We start from the raw sequence: 8150 nt of genomic DNA, 5'->3' as shown, positions 1-8150 counted from the left end.
AATTAGTAACAAAATACATTACAGTATATAATCAAATAGCATTATAAATAACACTGAAGGCAGGCAGATACCGTAATCTGGGGCTGGAAAACATCGTATTCTACATCAAAATAAAAAAGTGTGTTCTTGGGCTACCACATTCGGGTGTTCTACTGTATATATATATATATATATATATATATATATATATATATATATATATATATATAATGTATATATACTCCTATAAATTCGTTTTCCTTTCGTGTGTATTGCTATTCATATTAAAAACTCTCTTTTCTATTTATTTAAAAAGAAAATACAATTTTCTTATATATGAGTTCTGGAATTGCATTCACTAGCAAAAGATCTAGCTAATTTGCATATTCTTTTAAACATTCATTTTAAATAATTCCCTATTAGTTATTTTCCGGTTTTCTAATGGAATTATCATCTAGAGTTAACTATTACGTGCAATTATATTCATGCAGATATTCTACATGATTTATACTTGCATATTTGCGTAAAAAGTTTACAGTTAACACAAAATTGTTTCCATATATATTTATGTATGCGTATATATATATATATATATATATTTATCTATCTATCTATCTATCTATCTATCTATCTATCTATCTATCTATCTATCTATCTTTCTATAAAAGTGAACGTTTCTGTGTGTGTGTCTGTGTGTGTACATTTCTCTACGCAATAACTCTGTCAATTTTTAGTCTATAGACTCGAAATCTGATATACAGGGTACTGAGATTTGGGAAAACCTGTGTAATTTGGTTTTTAAGGGGTGAAAGTTCAACGATTTGACCGTTAAGAACCCTACCAAGCTCCTCCGACAATTTTGGGTCTAAACATGAAATTTTAGATATAGGTTCTTTGGACATGGATCTAACTTAATAACTTGATTTGAGCCCCAAACAATAAATGTTAAGGGGTCATAATAGGGGTCAAAGTTTTAAAAAATTTGACCTCTGCTGCCTCTACCAAATTACTCAGACACTTTCTAGTCTAAACATTTGAAATTTTACATAAAGGGTATTCAGAGATAGGACAAGCTTTTTAATCGGTTTAGGTCGAAAATTTTTAGTTACCAATATATAAATGTATGTATGTCTGTTTGCATGTGTGCCTAAAACTTTCGACAGAGGCGACGGATTTTTGCAAGATCAGTATCGTTTTGAAGTTCAACTTTTCAGACGACAGATATCAAAAAATTGTCTAAAAACATTAATATCTTCATCTTCAACTTGGCACTTTTCTACGGGTGGGGTCGCTTTTTTCACTGATATGTTTGAAAGTCATCCTCTCCTTACTATTGTCAAGCCTTAATTAAAACCTACGTCACTTCCGGTTTGGCGATGTTCGTAACGTCAAAGACGTCAGGTTTTTTTCCCCGTTCTTCTCGTCCTTCGCGGTACGAGTTCGAGCCTGCCTTTCTACTACCACTTTTTTTTTTACTCAACACACACATTCAAACACCCGGGCAACGCCGGGATTAAATGCTAGTATATATATATATATATATATATATATATATATATATATATATATATATATATATATATGAACACATACACATATATGTGTGTGCACTCGTCAAACTGTCTGTGAAAAATATCATCCGTTAGTTATCTAAAACGTGCTTTTAATTTTTTACTTTCACCTTATTTCTAGATCTCTGTAATTCCATCTTGAAATTGTCTACGCAATTGCTGTTAGTAATTTTCCCGCACTGTCTAACAAGCCGAAGCTCAGGTTCCATCGTCGTAGTGTTGCATCCATGGGTTTATTTTATAAGTACATCACCTGAATGTGCGCCGAAAAACTTCTGTACCTGTACCCCTTCAACGTAAGTACCGTCGATTAACTCAAAAAGCACCCTTTCACTGTAGATGCCCCCAAATGACTGGAATCACTTGCCTTTAGAATTCCTTTTCTGCTCTCTGTTTTCCTGACTTTAAAGTTAAATTTATGTGAACAAACAACTCACTGCACAACCCCTTCTTAGGTTCCTCTCCAAAGAATCTGCCCCATAGTTCATAGGCTCTGTTTGCTTCTCAGTGGGAGCATGCATTGTTTAGGAGAAGTAAAAGTAAAACCAAAATATGATCGGACAACTTATTCCAAAACTATATAACTCTATTGGAAAAAAGGAGAAAATCGGTTAATGGATTTGATTTTTTAAATACGCTGAGTGAGAAGAGAGAGCAAGAGAGAAAGAGACGGAGGGGGCGCAAGCGTGTACCACGCATATTAATATGGATATAGAAAACAAAGTTCGTATTTTTTATGATTTATTGGACTAGTATTCTCATCTTGAATGCCATTTTCACAATGTTTCGGTCGATATAACCCCCGACCTTTTTCAAATGTATCTTGTCGTATTGGGGATCGTTTCTGTCGAACTCAGGAATGTTTCTCTCGTACTCGGGAATTTGGACGGAATTTCGAACGGAACTCTTTATTTACATCACGAGAGTAGCATGTTTTGTTCTGTCAGTCATGACTGGATAAAAACCCCAAGTATTCACAATTTGCAATTGTATTTTTTGGTCGACCACACTGAGAATTGAACCTTCAACCTCCAGGAGAATATTATTTTTACAATTGATTTTTACAAGGTCTCTAACCACTGCACTACAGGTCCTTGTGGACGATACACTTGAAGAAGGTTTGAGGTTACATCGGCCGAAACGTTGTGAAAATGACACTCAAGATAATAACAGTAGTCTGATGAATTCAAATAATACGAATAACCAGTCACCATCTCAAAAATTCAGAAACTAAAGAAAAAGTTCCCTAATAGTCTCCGAAAGCTGAAATAAGAATTTTTATTCCCAATATAAGAAAGAATGGCGTTTAACTCATTTCATTGTCATCGATCTTGTCAGTAATTTCTTTCTGATATTCAATTGATTTTTTTGTTTAAATTCCGTTTTTTCACTTGTTTGTTTCTTCCCCCTCCCCTTTAGTTTTATTTTTCAAAATCAATCTATCGTATTCACAACTGTTTTTCCTTCGCCATTGTTTAAACATTTCTTTCATTAATTCAGTGTTTCAATATTTCTTCTTAATCCCCTATTTTTACTGAACTTGTGAAATTAGTTTTCTGTTTTTTCTTATTTTCGTTTTTAACATTAGTGAGTTTTCTTTTCTTATGTAAACCAAAAAATGCACTGAATCGCAGAAATTAGGAACTCGCAATTTCTGGAAAAATTACAATAGTATAGTTAATAATGAACAAGAAACAGTCCCCTGTTATTCAACCACCATGAAATCGTCTGCAGGCAACTGAAAAGTTTGAACTGTTGGCACAGAAGTTCACACTGAACACCACCTTAGATTAACAAACCACTCTTCCTCTATTGTTCCCCTCCGATGATCTAAAACACACTCGATGATCTGATCATTATCGCTTCCCAAGTTCGGTTTATCATAAAAAATTCTAAGGGGACCAATCGAGACATGGCGGAAGTTGACTGTCGTGGTTGATTGGTTGGATGGACCACCCAACATCACCCCACCCCGTCATATACAATCGTGTGCAGAGTAAGAGAACGGCAGTTTTTGAGAGTTTAATTGAGAGTGATAGAGTAGTTAGAGAGTCGAATTATCGCTTCCTCCTCTCCACGACGCCCCGTATCGCAAACACATCACTGCGCACTGATACAAGAGAGAGAGAGAGAGAGAGAGAGAGAGAGAGAGAGAGAGAGAGAGAGAGAGAGAGAGAGAGAGAGAGAGAGAGAGCATAAAGATTAAATGTCGACTTATACGGACTCATTACTTGTGAATTGTTAAGAACAATTATATATATATATATATATATATATATATATATATATATATATATATATAAATGTAAATGTTGGTTCATTCGGAGTTAATTGTCTAAAAAACCACTGGACGGATGGCTTCCACGTTTTGGTATAATATGTTTACTATATCCATGTGTGTTTTTATATATTCCTTTTTAATTATAACATTATACTTAATTTTTCTATGATAAATAGGTGGATTTCTTTTTACCGAGAGGCGATTTTTTTTATTTAGGGACAATTATTTATTACCGCTTCCTGTCACGTGACCAGTGTTACAATTTAGCGGTTTTCCTGCTAGATCTGGAGATTTCGTTTACAATCTAGCGGGAAATTCTAGAAAATCTGGAGGTATTTGGCACCCAGAGACACCCGTATTAGATTGCTTGAAAATACTTTAAAACATAAAATAAACTCATTCAGGTAAGTAAAAAAAAGTAGCATTTATTGCCTTTGGTAACAATTATTTATTGATTATTTGTTTTGTTTTTCACCTTTTTTTCGACTAACCATTCTTAAATCTCACTATAAAATCGATTTTTCCAAGTACATTTTAGGTGGGGGGGCATTCCAATCTCCCCGAAGGGGTTTGTATTACTGTACACAGGTTTGTATTACTGTACACATAGATTCGAAAAAGTTGTCAAAAAACAAATATATAACAAATAAATGTTATCAAAGGAAAGATAAGTTACTTTTCTGCCAAACTGGCTAGCGATTTTCTGGACATTTCTTTCTCCTGATCTCGCGGGTTTTTTTAAAATCTCAGTTGACAACATTGCATCACTAAAAAAATACCACAGGCTTAATGTAAACAAAATGTGTTTACAATATGGTAAATTTTCAATGGGTTTATTGATAATGTAACCATGTGATTGAACTTTAATTTAAATTAACCACACGTGGTCGAAAAATGAATGCCGACGCTCAAAGTGTATACACATTTTGATTCCTCCCTTTACTTATAAATTCACCAAAAATCAGGAAATTAACAAATTTTAATGAAAATTGCAGTATTTTTCAAATAATGAGCGCAGAATATAATGAACTAATTATTTTTACTTAACTCTTGTTGAAAATGTTTTATTTTGTTTAAACAAAAAATACCTTTACTAAAGTTATGGTTTTCAGTAGTAAATAAAAAACGCAAGAATTTATTTTTGCTTTTTTTAAAGCATCGTAATTTGTAACAATAAAAAATAATTTTTACAGTAACATTACGAAAAAAGCCCCTAAAGTCCGTACTAATGTATTCGATATAACTCGAAGAAAAATGAATAATCGGATACTATTCAGGAAATTAAAGATTCAATTAGATTCCTATTTCAGTCACCTAAATTATTTAAGGTGAAATGAGTTTAGGAATTTATAGCCAAACCTAAATATTTTTTTTTTTGGTAAATATCCAGATACGCTACTACAGAACACCGACCACTCTAATTTGTTTGGGGGGGATGTGATGTTGGGGCGCGCGCGCGCCAACATCACATCCGCTCCCCCCCCTCGCTCGCGCCCCCAATGTACAAAGTAAAATCTTCGGAAAATGTTAAATGGTGTTCTAATTGGTAAATGTTGGTGCGTTACTTACGGAAAATTTGAAAATTCGATGTTCCAGGTAAAAAAAAAAAAAACCCAGATAAATTACCCCCCCCTCTACTCCAACTTGGTGTGCTTTCCTTTTCTTATTTTATTTCTTTTTCAGCTAATTTTAAATTTTCCACCCAAAAAGCGCTATAATGTATTTTTGAAAATTAGAAAATTCTATGTCCTGGAAAAAAAATCCCCTCCCCCCAACATAGTTTGCTTGGTGAAGCCGTCGTTTATGCTACAGCGTGCATGCGCGTAGCATAAACAGATGCTGCAAAATGGTGGAAAGAAGTTCGTGGGTTCAGGGGTAAATACCATGCAAACGGTAAATTTGCCCCAAGTTTGACTATCAGATTCGTTGTCAGCGACCTCAATTACCTATAAAAAAACAAATTAGAGTGGCCGGTGTTCTGTAGTAGCGTATCTGGATATTTACCTTTTTTTTTTCTTGCTTAAAAAAAATAGCATTAATACAGTAAGTTAGGTAAACTGACTTTTTCGTTTAAAAATGGAATTATTTCCCTTTCGCTATTAACTTTTTTCTTTTTTTTTTTTGAATAAATATTTTGTGGGGTTTGTATTACTGTACACATAGATTCGAAAAAGTTGTCCAAAAAGAAATATATAACAAATAAATGTTATCAAAGGTAAGATAAGTTACTTTTCTACCAAACTGGATATATTTTTCGTGTTTTTATTCAATGTAACATGTTTATTCAGCTCGAAAAACATACAGTGTTTACCGATGTATTGGAACATTCAAGATGGCGTCTGATTCTCTCTTTAACACGGTAAGTGTGGGAAAAGATGTTATAAATAAAAAACCGGATAAAATACTGTTAAAAACTCGCTCAATATATGTTACTGTGACATAGGTTGACATATATTCGGCGGGTTTTTAATAGTATTTTGTATAGTTTTTTATTTATAACACCTTTTTCCATACTTACGGTGTTAAAGAGGGTGTGAGACGCCATCTTGAATTTTCGAATACATCGGTAAACACTGTATGTTTTTCGAGCTGAATAAATATGTTACATTGAATAAAAACACAAAAAATATATCCAGTTTGGCAGAAAAGTAACTTAACTTGCCTTTGATAACATTTATTTGTTATATATTTGTTTTTTGACAACTTTTTCGAATCTATGTGTACAGTAATACAAACACCCATTTTGTGTTTTATATACATAAAGTACAATTGTTGAATGTTACTGTTTTGATTATATTCGTTTGGGGGGGCACAATTAAAAAATTAAGAAAGATTAAAATGAAGCGAAATTTAAGTTTCCGTTCCATTTTTACAACAACCGTAAAACAGTGCATACTAAGCAAGTTTTATCGTAATTTATAAGCATATTGAAACACTAAATCAACATTTTATTTATTTTTTTGCATAATTAATGATGGAAGTATTTTTCTGTTTATTTTCTTAACGTCTGTTAAAAAAAAAATAATTTGTACATTCTCTTGAAAAAAAGAATCAAACTTTTCTCTACTTTCACATGTGTTCCATTTTAACAAACTGAGCCACAGCAACGACTGGCCGGGTACAGCTAGTATATATATATATATATATATATATATATATATATATATATATATATATATATATATATATTAGCATTTCAGCCAGGTTGCCCGGGTGTTTGGAGGTGTATGTTGAGCAAAAATAAAAGCCTTCAATTTTTAAAAAACTTTGACCCCTATTATGACGCCTTAACATTTATTATTTTGGGCTCAAATCAAGTTATTAAGTTAGATCCATGACTAAGGAACGTATATCTAAAATATCAAGTGTTTAGACCCAACATTGTCGGAGGAGTTTGGTAGAGTTCTCAAAGGTGAAATCGTTGAAATTTGACCTCTTGACAACAAACTTTCTGGCCGAAAACGGATCACATAGATTTTCTCAAATCTCAGTACCCTGTATATCAAATTTCGAGTCTGTAGACTAAAAATTGACAGAGTTATTGCGTTGGAAAATGTACACACACACAAACACGTTCACTTTTATATATATAATAGACTAGCAGCTCCGCCCGGCTTTGCTCGGGCCATATGTACTGTTCATAAGGTTATGTGCATACGTATATATTAAACATTGTGAATATGTAAAGTAATGCCTTTCTGTATAATAGTCTTCCTTAAATACCATAGAGAAAAGACAGACAGACATTTTCACTTTTATAGATATACTAGCATTTCAGCCCGGCGTTGCCCGCGTATTTGGAGGTGTATGTTGAGAAAAAAAAAAGGTCAATTTTTTAAACTTTGACCCCTATTATGACCCCTTAAAAAGTATTCTTTTTAGCTCAAATCAAGTTATTAAGTTAGTTCCATGTCCAAAGAACCTATATCTAAAATTTCAAGTGTTTAGACCAAAAATTGTCGGAGGAATTTGGTAGAGTTGTCAAAAGTCAAATCGTTGAACTTTGACCCCTTAATCGCCAAATTTCTGGCCGAAATCTAGTCACATCAATTTTTCCAAATTTCAACACCCTGTTTATCAAATTTCGAGTCTGTAGACTTAAAATTGACAGAGTTATTGCGTATGGAAATCTACACACACACAGACACACATGTTACATGATAAGGGCTGTTCCCTTTTCATGTAAGTATAAAAATGAAGAATTTAGTTTAAAATGAAAATGAAATGGCATAGGTGAAATTCGAACCTCGTAATCTAGTTTAGAAATAGATTACGTGTGAGAATTTAAAAATGTAAAACAAAACATTTGTTTAGAAACA

The sequence above is a fragment of the Euprymna scolopes genome, chromosome 7 (assembly GCF_053919585.1).
Source record: "Euprymna scolopes isolate OS-2025 chromosome 7, ASM5391958v1, whole genome shotgun sequence".
Taxonomy (NCBI): domain Eukaryota; kingdom Metazoa; phylum Mollusca; class Cephalopoda; order Sepiida; family Sepiolidae; genus Euprymna; species Euprymna scolopes.
This window is presented reverse-complemented; position numbering follows the sequence as displayed.